Source organism: Coturnix japonica, chromosome 15 (genome assembly GCF_001577835.2).
Source record: "Coturnix japonica isolate 7356 chromosome 15, Coturnix japonica 2.1, whole genome shotgun sequence".
NCBI lineage: Eukaryota > Metazoa > Chordata > Aves > Galliformes > Phasianidae > Coturnix > Coturnix japonica.
This window is the reverse complement of record NC_029530.1, coordinates 2829821-2844916: the sequence shown is the minus strand read 5'-3', so window position 1 is coordinate 2844916 and position 15096 is coordinate 2829821.

Sequence of the window (15096 nt, the reverse complement as noted above, 5' to 3'; positions counted from 1 at the left end):
GGAACATTTTAAAATTAAAAAATACCATGATATGGAAAAAAAATAAATAATCAGTGAAATTATTACAATTATATATTAAAAACATACTACCCTGTTAGAATACACATAGTATGTTCCAAAATCATGTGCCCTTTTCAAAATGGAATTCAGAAATACTGGATGTTGATAACATTGAAAGAAAATGGAGATTTTTTTCTTTCTTTTTATTTTTCCCCTGAGAGCATTGCTCTGATAGGGTGTTGTTTTTTTTTTGCAGAATGTTCCATATTAACAGATCTACATTTCCTGGCATGAATACCCCTTCAAAAATTCTGCAGTCACTTTAAATCTTTGCCTTTTGTCACCTCTTCCAAGGGAGCGGACCTGTGGTATCAATGGGAGCTTAGGATGAAGAGCGACATTTTGAGTCTAGCCTGCAACGTGCTCTTCATTTCCTCCTTTCTTCACTGATCAGCACTTCCCTTCCCTTCCCCTCTCCTCAGTCTTTCATCATCTGCATGTGACTTGCTTCTTTTACCCTCCTCTCAAGTGATCCCATCCCTCCAGTCTCTAATCTGCCCACACACCGCTTTCTGTGGTACTGGCCCATAGCTGAGACTGCTTTGAGGGTTTTTTTTTGTTCAATATAAATGAAAAGATATTTCAAAACTTGTTTTTTATCTTTCTTTTTGGATAAGGAACGTGGTAAGAAGCAGAAGTTCAAAGTTCTGAGCTACCAAAGGTGCTGATGAACGCAGGAGAGTGTCAGGAAGAGACTGTTGGCTCTGAGCAGCCGCCTTAAACTTGAAAATACCCTTTTGCTGAAAACAAGCCTGGCTCTGTTTTGTGTGTTTGTTATTTCACATTTCCTTTATTTGAGTCTAGTACCTATCTGTGAGAAATTATCAACAGGAAAGGAAGAAAGAATGCTGGATCAGTTGATAAAATAGGAAAAAATATATATAACAACAACAAAACCCACCCAGACATTCAAAAGCTTTTAGCCTGAGGAGAGATTTGTACACCCAAAGCTTGCAAGTTTTTCCCAGTTATACCCAGCTGAACTAACAGACATATCAGCTCGTTTTGCTCATGTCCTTCAATCCTCAGAACTCATAACAACGCTACACTTAGAGCCATGCTACAAATAGTGACCATGAGACTGATTTTGACCTCTGTGGTTCTTGAAACAAAACTGAACTGCGACCACTAGAATTATCTGATAGCATTAGAAGTCATGATATTAAAATCTAGATTTTCTTATGTTATTTTTTTCTTATGCAATTTTTCACCTTTTTAAGACTTCATTTCAACCTATTCCAAATCTTAAAAAGGTGTTGTCAGAATTTTTGCTTGTTTTTCCAAGTTTTATGTTTTTCTTCATCTGAAACAGCTCTACAGGAATGCCTACGAATACCTAAGGAGGAGACTATAAGGACTTCTGATGTTTGCATGCTATAGGGTTGTCTGTGATAATAAATTTCACATTAATGCATCTATATGGAAGGAGATGAAACTTTGCAAATCATGTTTCTCCAAAACAGAGAGGGGAAAGAATATTGAGCATAGGTAGTAAGTAGGTTAAGGATACTGAGAGTGCTGGGAGATGAGGAAGGGAAGGCACAAACAGCCTCAAGGGGGTTGTCATTATGTAAGTCATAAGGAAGAGAGTCACAAACACAACAGCTTAATTACTCTAAATTAATATCATCTGATTCCCAGGAGCGCTGCTTTCCATCATACTGCTCTGACCCTCTACTCTCCTCACAGATCAGAACTGACATTCAGAGGTCTTCATTTCATGATCCCCTCGTTACCTTGTGTAAGCGTGGCAATCGTTACAGTGGGGTCTGATTATGTAGTTTTATGCACAGTTAAAATGGAAGAATATTACAGAGTTACATCCTTTCATAAACTGAAGTTGCCGACCTGTGGTTCTGAAAGAAATTACAATGCAGTGACAAGAGAAGGTTTGAAAAATAATCAAATTTAAAACTTCAACCATTACTGCTTTTGTTAATTACCTTATCTGGGGTAACAGGTTCTTCTTCACGTTGCTTTGAAATATTGAGCCTTAGAGCCCACATAGTTTGGACTGTGAAGAGATGTATTATGCAGCTCTTTGATCAGTTTGGAAAATTATTCAGAGTCCTTGATTTGCAGTGTATGATAAAGTGAAAATTTTAAAGGCACAAAAAGGTATGTTCTTTATACCTCCTTTTAATATCCAAGTTTGGTTTCTTATGAACTCCTGATTAGTGACCTCTGAGCGAGGTACTTAATGAAACAGATTCTGCCTTTATTAAGTAGCATACGAAACACCAAGGAGATTGGGGTGTTGCTATACTTAAAGAATAAAGCAGAGATCAGCCCAGGAATGATTATCAGAAGACACTCTCTTCTATACGCTCACTTATTAGAGAAATGATGAAATAGAACAGCTGTGAGTTTGTCTTCTCTTCCTCAGACTGCCTCCATCCACAGAGTTTCAGGCATGACACAACACCAAAGCAGAATCACAGCCAGTGTGAATGCTCAGGAGACCACATACTCTCTGATAAAAAAGCATATTCAATTTATCTATAAATATTTTGTGTCTCCTAGAAAAACAAAGTTTTGAAAGCAGTGTTTTAGAAGTTATTTTGGGAACTCCAGATTTTGTTTCCTTTGTACAAATCTGGTGCTCAAATCTCTGCCTGCTGAAAATTCCACAGTGTCTCTGTGAAATTAATGGTCTTTTTATCTTGGGAATCATAATGCTCCAAAGGGATGGAAAGGTCATAATGACACTTATGTGAAACTTGCAGAAGTTGTGACGCGGGTTTGTAGTTTTTACCCCTACACTGCAACCTGTGCACTCTGGGGATCTCCATTGCATAACCTTGACATGCCTAGAAGTACTTTGAGAACAGTCATGAGCACAGCTCTGGTTTTGTGCTTCCCATTACACTGTAGCGGCTGTTTCTGGGTTTGTGTGTGCCTTTGATTGAAGGGATGATAAAGTAGATGTTTCGTTTGGGCAGGCCATGTTAATGTCACTCTATCTGCCTTTGGTTCTCACCTTCTTGTGTTAACGATCCCTGGTCAGCTGGGCATTTACAGCTCCAAAGAGCTGCTGTTTGAAATGCATCCTTAAGCAAACTATCCTTGTCTATAGCAGAACTCAGAATGCAGGAGACTGACTTCTGGTTCCTTGTTTGATGTGCTTAACACAGCAGAGGTATCTACAACTTGGCATTTAAAGAAGCCAACAAAAACAAACAAATTTGGTTCATTTACATAACAAAAAGCTGATTGGACTTGCAAGGAGGCTCCTTTGAAGTGCACCATTTTTTCTGTCACTGATGGGAGAAGGATCTGTCTGGTCTGGTGCTCAACCTCTCATCCCATACACACAGCAAAAGGTTAAATTTCTGTCAGTGGAATCTCTTCCTTCCACAGTGTGGGCTACTTAAACAACAACCACAACAGAAGCTGCAGGAGCACTATTGTTATGTATTTTCCTAAACTATTATTTTAAAGAGACTGATAGCAAACTTTGCTATTCATTCTAACTAGTACAGAGGTAAAAGGTTCCAGTACTACCCTGGGTTAACACAGTGAGTGATTCATGACTTGATTTTTCATTATATCTATTAAAAACACCTAGTACTCAAATAGATGTAGTCTTCAAGAAGTAAATATATACGACAAAGTATGCCTTTCTATCATCATCATTTACCAATCCCTAAAACTCACAACATGACAAATCAGGAAATCATGTTTAACCTTTTGGATTTGTACTTTAAGCACTGAAGTATTGCATCAAGAAACTACATAGTCATACTTTTTCTTTCCCTATTGCTTACAAAGAAGGCCTCCCTGAATTATCTCCTTTTCATTCTGGTAATTTGAAAAAGTAATTTCTGAAAACAACAAAAGCAATTGGCAGAACAAATTCCCAAGGTAAGAAGAGGGGTTGATGTTAGAAAAGAAATGGTTGGCCTCTGTTTGTTTTCTGTGATTCCCACGGGATGAGCCATATGTAGTTAAATGTATTATTGGTATATCTCAGACCTCTGATGAAAAGTAAAGGGTAGCACAGTGAAAATGACAAACAAAGTAATCCCTTAAAATGTATTGTGGCACTCCACGGTGTAGAATATAATAAGCTGGGGCCTTGACTGTGGCTTAGCACCATGAAGCAGCAATTAGAAGTTCAGAATTTCATGAATTTGAGTCTTTTGTCATAGATCTTTTTACAACTTCAGTTATTGTAATATCTGATCACCTCAAACTGTAACATCTATTAATCAGAATATTAACACCAAAGCTATAACATCCTATTAAAGACAGTGAGCTGAAACGCAACTGGAAGTGCAGATGAGTCATTCCCAGTCAGTGAGGCATGAACATGTTAGAAGGGAGGCACAGTGCATCGCTGCAGGCACTGTGGAGCAGCTGACTCACCCAGAGATAGAGGGGTAAATCACCCCAGTCAGCTGAGCTGGGAGCCACAGCTTTCAGATACAGCAGCAACAATCTCTGCATGAAGCAGTGGTTCCCACAGGTGTTTTGGGAACACAGCAGGGCCAGAGTGTCACTGTATTTCAGGAACAAGGTAGAGATTGCTGATGATATCTGACCAGTGTGACACCAGCTCCAGAAAATTCAGGAAGCCACTAGGCCCCTTTTCCCTCATGGGGCAAACTGATATCTTGGCAAGGCTTGCACTTCCCCTTGGATTCCTGTGGGTAATGAGAAACCAGCTTTTTCTGTGGAAGGGCAAGACTGATATCTTGGCACTGTTCGGGCTCTTTCATCTTCTGAAATTCAGTGAGAACCAAACCTTGAATAACCAGTCTGAGATGCAAGAGTGAAGATAAGACAGAGCAAGAGGAAGAATATGGGTTTAGAAGGGCAGTTTGAATGGTAGAAGACAGGAAGAGTCAGGAGCTTGTTATAATGAAGAAATCTGAATGACTGACGGCTTAATCAATTCTCATGTTTTATGAAACATGACATAATTGGGTGTCTAAATATTTATGTTCTTATTTTACAAATTTGCTTAGAATACCTATGATGAGGTACTGGGGGCAATCAAAACAAAGCCAGATCACAGAAGTGATTTCAGGCAGCTGATTCCATCAGCACAGTAAATTATCCAGCTAGAGGAAATGATAATTTCTAAGGCGAGTTCACAGATTCTCCTCTAGCTCTTGTTCCCCAAATAGAAAATTCTTAATGCATGATGAAAGTAATGTAACTACAGCCTATTTTATTGCAGGGCCTGTAAAAATGCTGTAGGAAATGTGTGGGTTTTTTTTCTTCTTCTTGCAGTTTTAAAACAAGTTATCTTTGTTCACGAACCTGACACAATCTGGGCAGTACTGCTATGCCAATCAGAAATAGAACCAATGAAAACACTGGAAAAGTATATTTTCCTGTCAGTTAGGAATTTCACCAGTGAAGAAGAGGAAGACATTTTCCTTTTATCTACTCCTCCTATTAATTAGCCCACACACCCTTGGTGAGCATGGTATGGACAAGAAAAACTGGCTTTAGTGATCTTTGTAACTGCAAAAACTGGTATGACTATCACACTTAGGTTTCAGCAGATGAAGAAAATTAATGGACATAGAACATAGAACAACCATAAAAAGCTCAACTTACATCTGGGAGGGATGAATAAGTAAAAGGTTCTTATCTCTAGGGATTTACCAGTTATCACTCTGGTTTGAGTTGCACAAGAGTAGGAGGAGAATGATGACCCTTTCCATTGCTGTCTCCACCTGTGACAGCACGGTGCTGATGGAATGTTAGGCATGAGAGATAATTAAAAGCATTGTAATAAGTGTATGGCCTTGCAGATCCACCACCATCTTAATTTATACCCAGCCCTTTCCTTTATACTCCACCCAAGCTTTGGTTTCCTTTGCTCCCTCATGACTGTTGTGCTATCTTCACATGCCAGCTGAAATAGCCTCCTACTTTCTGTTGCCTTTCATCCAGCGTTATAAATGATCTGTTCATCATTACACTGCCACATGCATAATGACCAGGTTCATAAAGCTACTGAACACTGATTCAGCTGATATCAACCATAATCGATATTCTCATCTTTTAACAACTGATAGCTGTATATTGGCAGGTAGGATAAAACCCAGGCTGTGTGATGCAAGATGAGCTGGAAAATGTGCAAAGCCAAAAGAAATAGATATATTTGTGAGGAATCTTGGCTCTTAGCTGATCTGTCTCTCAATCTCATTACAGAGGGCAGGATAGATGCCACTAGTTTATGGCATGGATGTCTGCACCATGCTCAGAACAGTGTGTGACTGGAAGCGACTGAATTCCAGCAGAATCAGTCAGTGTCTTGTCAGTAATGTTTCATTCTTCTTTCTTTCCTTATTCCAGTTCATGAATTCAAAGCTAAACAAATTACGAAAGGCTTCATCTGGTGTACAGGCTTTAAAAGAGCAATTCCAGTCATGAGGGGACCATATCATTTATCAGAGGGGAGAGCATCCTTCAATTGGCTTTCAATAGCCATGGTTTTAGATGAAAGGTGCTAGTTAAATTGAGTGGATCAAGGCCAATCATCTCTTGGCAGAGCTTGAGTCAGTAATGGACCATACAGAATGATCATATAATTTCAGGTTGATGAGACAGATTCTGCTGTTTCTGATAGCAGTGTCATTTAGAAGTATTCCCATCAGCTTCGACAAGGTGTATGAATGTACTCTGTAATAGCTGAGAAAGGCCTTTGAATGTACTCTCATAAACAATGTATGTGCCATTTCTCTTTTATTCTTTCCCTAGTTAGAAGCTATTAAAAAAACATGCTTTTTAAAAATTATTTTTAATTTTTATTTTATTTTTTTCCCCACTGTGAAGCACAGAAGCTAAAGAATAGGTAACATGAAATGAACTCAGAGTATGGAAGAGATCATAGTTTAGGAGGGAATCACAAAGCAGATATTTTAAGCTAAGAGTATTTGGTTTATACCTACCCCCAGTGGATTTGAGAGGCTGCTTAACGTCTGGTTGATCGTGTTACTTTGTTTCTTTGTCATTTATTTTTTATGAACACCATAGCATATGGTATCTATCTAGCTACTCTTTTTCTAATGGCAATCACAACTGTGTTCCTTGATCTTTTACTTCAGGTCTAAAATTTACTGTATGATAGTGTGAAGGGTCTAATAACAAGCTTGTATGAGAAAGGAAATTAGTTGGAAACAAATGCATTTTTATCACTATGAAGCTAGACAATTGATCTGCCTTTGGATTAAGAAGTATTTTGCAGATAGCATTTGTTTCTTTGAAACCTCAGATAATCTAGAATTTAACAGAGAGGAGGAGAGTCTCTAGATCCCCACTATGCTTTATCTTACAGTAGAAAGCTTCAGAATCCCACCCTTTCTGATACTTGTAAACACAGTAATATCTGTTGCTGCAGATGAGTAGTTCCCAAGTGGGAATGATTAATTAATTCCACCTAGCTGCCTATTCATGTTATCACATGGAACAACAGAATCAACATGTGACTCAGCCTACGTGAGGATGCAGAAACCTCTAGGCTCTGTCCTTTGATTTAATTAATAGAGCTCAGTGAAAGTACAGAGCACCATTACAAAGGCTGTCAGTACCACAGAAACGGAGCAGATTAACTAATTACATATGCAGGCAGGTAATTTAGTCAGTAATTGCCCCAACTACAAACCCAGATGCGAGCATTTGAAGATAGAGGCAAGAATGTTTGCATTTCTTTCCTTTGACAGTTTTGAGGTCTTGTGTGCAGTCCTACAGAAGCCCCAAAGTATTCCTGATGTCTCCATCTTGATACATTTTGTCTTCCAGAAGATTTTTCTTCTGCATTTTTATAGATCCTTTTCCACACAGAATTATCTGCCAAAAGGGACATTTTCTGTATATCCAAGAACAAACTTTGGCTCGTGTCAGTGTTTTCTACTTATCTAACAGAGCTAAAATCCTTTTCTTCTCTACATACTAAAAGGAAGATTCATCATAATTGTGGCTTAGCATGTATAACTTCTTTCTTCCAATACCAAGAAATTCCATCTTATTTAAATTTAATCATCAACACCTTGCTGCAGATTCAGTTCGTGATTTCTTGGTTGTGTTGTAGCATTATCTGTTTGTGCCCTGCTTTTACAACATGCCCCTTTTTCATCACTTCAATGACTTTCAAGGCTCATTGTGGATTTGTTACCCAACATTTCACACCCTAACTAGGTGTTATTTCCACAGTTATTCCTTTTGATGCCACCTTTATCACTTAATTATTATTTTCTCATCCAAGCCTCTGTGTACAGGTGGAGCATCTCTTAAACATCTTCTAAGTAATTGCATTGTAATCCCTGTAAAACCTTTTCAGATGTCTACTCCCCTGCAATGCCTTCGTTATTCATTTGACGTAATACAATTGCTCCTTGTGCTGACCAATACAAGTGGCCAGATGTCATGTATTTTTCCCATCAATCATCTTCCATAAAGTCTTTGGGGAAAGAATCTCCAGTTCTTCTCTGTGTTGAGGCATTGAAAAATGGATTCTGATCTGTCACGAAGGCTCTATAGCATGACTGCAATGAAAATAATATGTTATTATAGTGTTATTGGGTGACAACTTGCATTGTGTTTGGTAAGCTGAATAATCAATTATGCTTCAGGATATCAGCTGATTGTCACTTTGCTTGGGAAAGAATTACTGTCTCACTTGTAAGCAGTCTTAAAAAAGCAGTCAACTGCACCCTTTTCTTCTTGCCTGCCTCTAAAGCATTCATTCTCTATCTCAGTCATCATCACACTCCATCACATTAAATACTTTTAAAGAAGTGACAGCCTATGGTATCCCTTCTCCTTTTGTCCCAGCCTAGCTCCCATTCATCTCTATGTCAGTTTTGAAGGCTTTGGAAATCCCATTCTTTGTCACCTGATTTTAATCCTGTTCTTCTGTGCAGTAACAAACTCTGAGATGCTGTTCAAGTATAAGCTACGAATATTTGTAAAAATGCCCACAGTTATAACATTTAGAGTGTGACGAGTGCAAGCAAGCAAACCACAGAGAGGGACAGCACTGAAAACAAATGTATGTGAGCCCTTCTGCTGCCTGGGAAGAGAAACTGCACATCTGGGTTGTGACTGAGAGATTAAGTTTCCGTAGGTGCTAAGTGAGGAGTCAAGATCTGTTTCCTAAGTCATTCTAATGACAGCAGTTTCCATACTAAGGTATGTGTGATATATTTGCCAAAAAGTCCTTACTGTCCTGCACAAATATATTTCACATACACAACCTGGATGAAAGAGTGAAAATACTCTAAAAGTGCTGAATGTCTGTCCAGTTCCCCTCATTTCAAACATGAATCCAATGCTTTTCAGATATGTGAGCTCTAGGGAATAAACATTCATTTGCCCAAAATCATTTAGAATAGAGATATGACACTGATTGAGATGAATTTCCTTTTCCAGTTCTCCCTGCATCACCTGTCAGCATTTTCATCTAGGTTGCCTGCAACATTCAACACTTGTGATGGCAGGAATGATTAATATTTGGGTCTATTTATTCTTGTATTGTTTGTGTTTCTTAGAGACTTACTGTGTCAGGCAGAATAAATGAAATAAGCCTGTATGGGATGATTAGGCAATACAATTAAGCTGAGATCATCATCTATTCTGACAGAGCTACTCTGTCTCACACACACACACTTACATGGAGAAGAGGATCTTTAGCTTACCAAGGAACAAAGTGTGGTATCACATCCAGCAGACCCCACTCAATGTCCAAGAAGAGGATGCTGTCTAATTTCTGAGACGTTCAAGCTAGTTTGTTGGATGCTATGAATGCAAAAAGCCCTTTGATGACACACACAGTCACTCAACTGAGGGGAAAGGAACAGCAGCCCTTGACTAACTTGCAAGTTCATTAAACGAGGCTTTCTTTTTTATAGCTTCTGCATACTATTAGCCTGTGGTTCCATGTCCTGTAAAAACACATTGAAGGAATTCTTATTCCTGTTTATTCCAGTCTTTTTTGTTCTTTTCTTCTCAATCAGAGTTTTATTTCAGCAGTTTCTCAAAGAACTGTTAGATTTTCTGGTTTATAGATAGTAACTAAGGAAGGAAAAGTAAGTGTTTGTCAGGCTTTTCGTCCAAAAATTTTACAAGTTTTTATATAGAGCAAAACCACCCAAGCACCAAATCAACAAAACTGAACAGATGGTAATCTGTGATGAACAAGCAGAAATGAGCAGCTGTTGGAAGGGAAGCTGGGGATCAGTTTTGCTTGACTTGTGGCCAATGGAACAGCAACACAATCATAACTTCAAACTGCTGTTTTTGTGAATTGTACTAGAACTTTCAGGTGATGGTTCTAAGAGTCGTTTCATTGGATCACTAACACTGTTACCTTTTGCTACAGTGAGTATCTGTGAACATACAGCAATAATTCTGCAATAATAATCAGAAGGAAATTAACAGGCTGAGGGTAGGGGTAGTAGAAGGGCAAGAAAGAAAGTGGGTGACCTCTGGAAAAATAAAGGAGGAGTGTTGCTATGGATCAGAGGTGAAGTGAGTAAGCAGAATAGATTTCATTCAAATATTACATACTTTCCCTTTCAGATATAGGTGTACAGATATATTTAGCTCTCCTGCTACCATTCATATCATAGCAGTCATAGTATCTCTGAGTTTCAGCTTTGGCTCAGGACATCTATGTGCTAACACAGACCAAAAAGACTGTCCCTGCCCTAAATAACTTCTGAGTAGCACAATATGATATTAGCAGGATTTTGCAGCTACAAGAATAATCTGTAAAAGGATGTTAAATCTAGGCCACTGCAAAAGAATCTGGAGAAATAAGGGGAGGGATGGAAAAAGAAAGAAAGAAAGAAAAACAGTAAAGATCATCACTAGGAAAATATGTCCCACTTTTGAGGGGTTTTTTTCTACATGTTTCTTTCAGAAAAGGTTTCAGGTGAAGATGAAAGGGAAATGGTACAAATCACATTGCAAAAAAAAATGGCAGCATGACAATGTAAAGAAAAAGGAACAACAAACAAGTCTAATGGTTTGTGAGACAGGCAGCGTAGAAATGCTGGGAGACGTCAGCACTTTGGACATAAGTGTTCATTTAGAAGAGGGTTTAATTAAAGGCAAAATTTGCCCTACCTGACAGAGGGAATAAAGTGAGTGCAACAAAAATCTGCTGTCCTGCACACTGATGAAAGAGCAAAATAATATTTGGCATCAATATTTTCTCATGCTTAAAAATACTGAAAGCGTGATGACAAGAGAAAACACTATTAAGGTATGTCCGGACAATCTGAGTACAGGGTGTGATGCATCTCCTTACACAATGGTGAGGATTGGTTTAATCTAAGCATGGTTTCTTCCTGTTAAAGATCTGTCGCTATGACTTGAGCACTACAAGATCTCATGGAAAAGACTGAGCGCACATTTTAGGCAGAGCAAAGCATAAGTTGATGTAATTTTTTTCTAGATTAGAACATATTCAAAGAGATAGTATAATATACAATGTTTGTACTATGAATTGTTAAAGGGATTAGAGAGATGATTAGGAAAACAGCCACGCTACCAGGCACCATGCATCCTGAACTGTTAGGACATCACAGTGCAGGTCCCCACCTGGCAGGCTGCTGCTCAGTACATTCATTGCAGGAATGGTACCACTCATGGGCTGATGTGGTTTCACTGTCACTGGTTGGAATTGCTTGGTTCTCACACTGCTGAAAAGGCTATCATCTGGATCAGTCAGTGCAGAGTCTGTAAAATAAAAATATTCATTATTTTCCTATCTCAGCTCCAGATTCTGCCTGCTGGGAAAGCTCAGTGCAGCTTAATTAAGTGAGTGAGGTGGTATCAGTGAGGAGCTGAACTTCTGATAACTTAGTTGAGGCAGAATGCTTACACCCACTAGATTTTACTAGCACATCAGTAAGAACCAGAGTTTCCAAGTAACATAAAGAAGAGCTTGCTGGCTCATGAACATACCCATATTTTTTCTCCAGCTGTACCTAATACTCTAATATATGATATTACTTCTGCCCACAAACCAGGTCCGCCCACAAACCACTGTCAGGACACTGCAGAGCTCTCTGTTGCTCCATCAAGTGAAAGCAGATGCTGGTGTAAGTTATTAACTGTCACTTTCAATTCAACCTGACAAGAATGAGTTAATGGAGGAGCTCTTTTACAATGGTAGACAGGAAAATAAAAGCCACACTGAATCTATTTTTCTTGTCTCCCTTGTTTTCAAAGACAGTGCTACTGGCATAACACAGAATGCCCTGTTCATTCATTTGCTGATAATGCTGCTCCCTTTGGGAGTGAGACACAGCTACTTCATGGATATAGAGTAACTTATTCAACCACAAAGAGAAACCTCTTCCTTCCTTTAAACTGTTCTCAGACTACCAAAGCAGCTACTGATGCTGACCTACATATTGCTGGCTACTTTTCTCACTAATAGCAATTGAAAACTGGAGATAACAATCTTGTTCTTTTTCAAGTGCTTAAGATCTTATGGCTTTCGTTCTTGTTTCCGTTATATTTGCCAACTAAAACTCCGGGTTGTATTGTACTGAGTGAGTCTGCACCAGAGGATTTTAGAAAATGCTTGACCCCGTGTATGATCTCTATTTGTTGTCATAAATACAAACGATCAGGTTTAGAAAGCCACATTACCAATGGTAATACAGAATTCTTGTATTCAGACTGAAAAATTCAAGATGAAATGGAATAACTGAGAGAAGGTTTTTGTCTTATAATTATGTTTGGCTGAACCCAGAAGCTTTTTGTTGCCACTTGGCCATCCTTAATCACATGAACTCATGTCAGCTGCTTTATATGGTTCCTCTCCTATAACCTCTTTAAGTTCGGTCACAGACTGTACTGTAAAGTAATTGAGAAGTGGTTGTGTCTTAGACTGCTGTACTGCAAAGGTACCTGAGCAAACCATATATTTAAGATTTAAATAGTTCTTTGAGAGATGGGATAGGAATTTTGTAAGAGTTTAAAACTGAGCATCTGTGCAATAATTTGTGGGTGTCTCTGTGTATCAGTTATCATGTGCTGGTTTTTCTTCTGCATCCATGGGATTTTCTTCTACCTCACACTCTGTGTCCTGTATGTTGTAAGAACAGTTACCAACATCAGATCTTTCTCCTTTGCTGCAGTGTAATACCACAGTTTCTTTCTGTTAATTAAAAGAACAAGTAAAATCCTCCAAAGATCACCATGAGATCCATGAAAGATCATCATCCTCTTCAACTTTTTTCTTCTTATTGCCCTGTATTTTTAGCTGGCATCCATAAGGAATGCATTTATATCTTTCAGCCTTTCTGCTCATCATATCATAAAATGGTTTCAGTTGGAGGGTACCTTAAAAACCATCCAGTTCCAAACCCCCAGCCATAGGCAGGGTTGCCAGCCACCAGATCAGGCTGCCCTGGGCCTCATCCAACCTGGTCTTTAATGCCTTCAAGGATGGGGCATCCACACCTCTCTGGGCAGCTGTGCCAATGCCTCATCACCCTCCGAGTAAAAAACTTCTTCCTGACATCTAACTTAAATCTCCCCTTATTTAATTTAAAGCCACTCTCTATCATACTGTATAAAAAGTTGCTCGTCCTCCTGCTTCTAAGCTCCCAAATCTTTGTGAAGAAGATACACCCATACACATCTGCTGAGCCATTAAGTCAACATCAAGCACAGTGCTACAAGTACCACCTACACCAGCTGCTGTGGGTGGTTCTTAAATATCAGAGATCTTGACAACTGCCCTTAACAATTTTCAGTTGAAACTAATTTTCATCCTGCGCTTCATTCCAAGGCTCAGCCCACTGGAGGTTTCTTACTGGGGCGATGAGCATTCAAAAACCAGAAAATGCATGAATTCATTTGAAAGTAACTCCCCTTATTCCCTTTAGAAGTAAGTACGTATAGATTCAAAGCTATGTGCTTTTTAAGCTCTCTTCAGTCCCATTTTTCCCTCCAAGTTGCCCTTGATTTTGGCTCTTTGTTGCTGATTCTTCCCCTATCCCTTTAGTACTGTCCCTGATTTATATGTCAGTGCTGAGTGCATCTGATCAAAACATGGCAAAGTTGCTGGTTCAGCACTCGCAGCAGGGGATGGGAGAAATGGGCTATGTCTAATCCTACTTTGTAATCACTGTCACAATGCTGTGACGCTGCCAGTTGGCAAGCAGGGGCAACAGTGGAATTTGGACGAGGTAATGACAGGTGCTCACAGCGCAGCTAGAACAGCACGTGCTGGCAAACAAGTTTTTTAACTAGCCTGCTCAGCCTTTAAAAGAAAAAAGCACATTGATTTCAAACAACAGCCCACCACTGAAAAGTGTGCAAGACATCGCAGAGCTGAGCAGGCACCCGAGCGATGGCTGGGTATGTGATTGCACTAAATTATATCTATATTCAGCTCCGCTTAGAATGAGGTAGCACTAAGAAGCTCAGCTAGGTAGGGTGTGTGCTTTTTTTTTTTAACTTCAGCCTAAGAAAATTTTGTGGGAGGAGTCACTTTGGAAAGGTGGGAAAGCCTTTACCCTCAGGTTGCCTCAGTAAGAAGCTCCCGCTGTGATACTTGAAAGCCCAATAGACATGTCTGAATTTATAATACACTCTTGAAGTATTCATTCATAATCCTGTAGGGATTTTCAAAGCCACAAAGAGGATGTATTTCTTTCAACTGGCTACAGGGAAAATATTAGTTCCTGCCGTAATAAACAAATAGTCTATTTTGGTGCAAGAAGAAAAAATTAAAGAGTCAGAGCAAAGAAAGGGGACATTTCTGACACTCTTGAAAGTTTACGTTGTTCTAAAATATGTGATACCCCATGAACTGTTTCTATTCTCTCCCCATCCTTTACTCCCTGAAAATGCACTGTTACTGCCTGGTTCTCCAACAGTGTAAACTGGGTTCACTGCATTCACACCAGGTAAAAACTCTAGCCAGTTTACCGTACAATCCAAAGAAACAAAATGCTAAGCTATGAAAAAATGGAAGTGTGGGAAGTCAGAGGGAGATACTCTTTCATTGGTTTATTTGTCCCCACTATCTCCAAGCACATCACAAGGCAG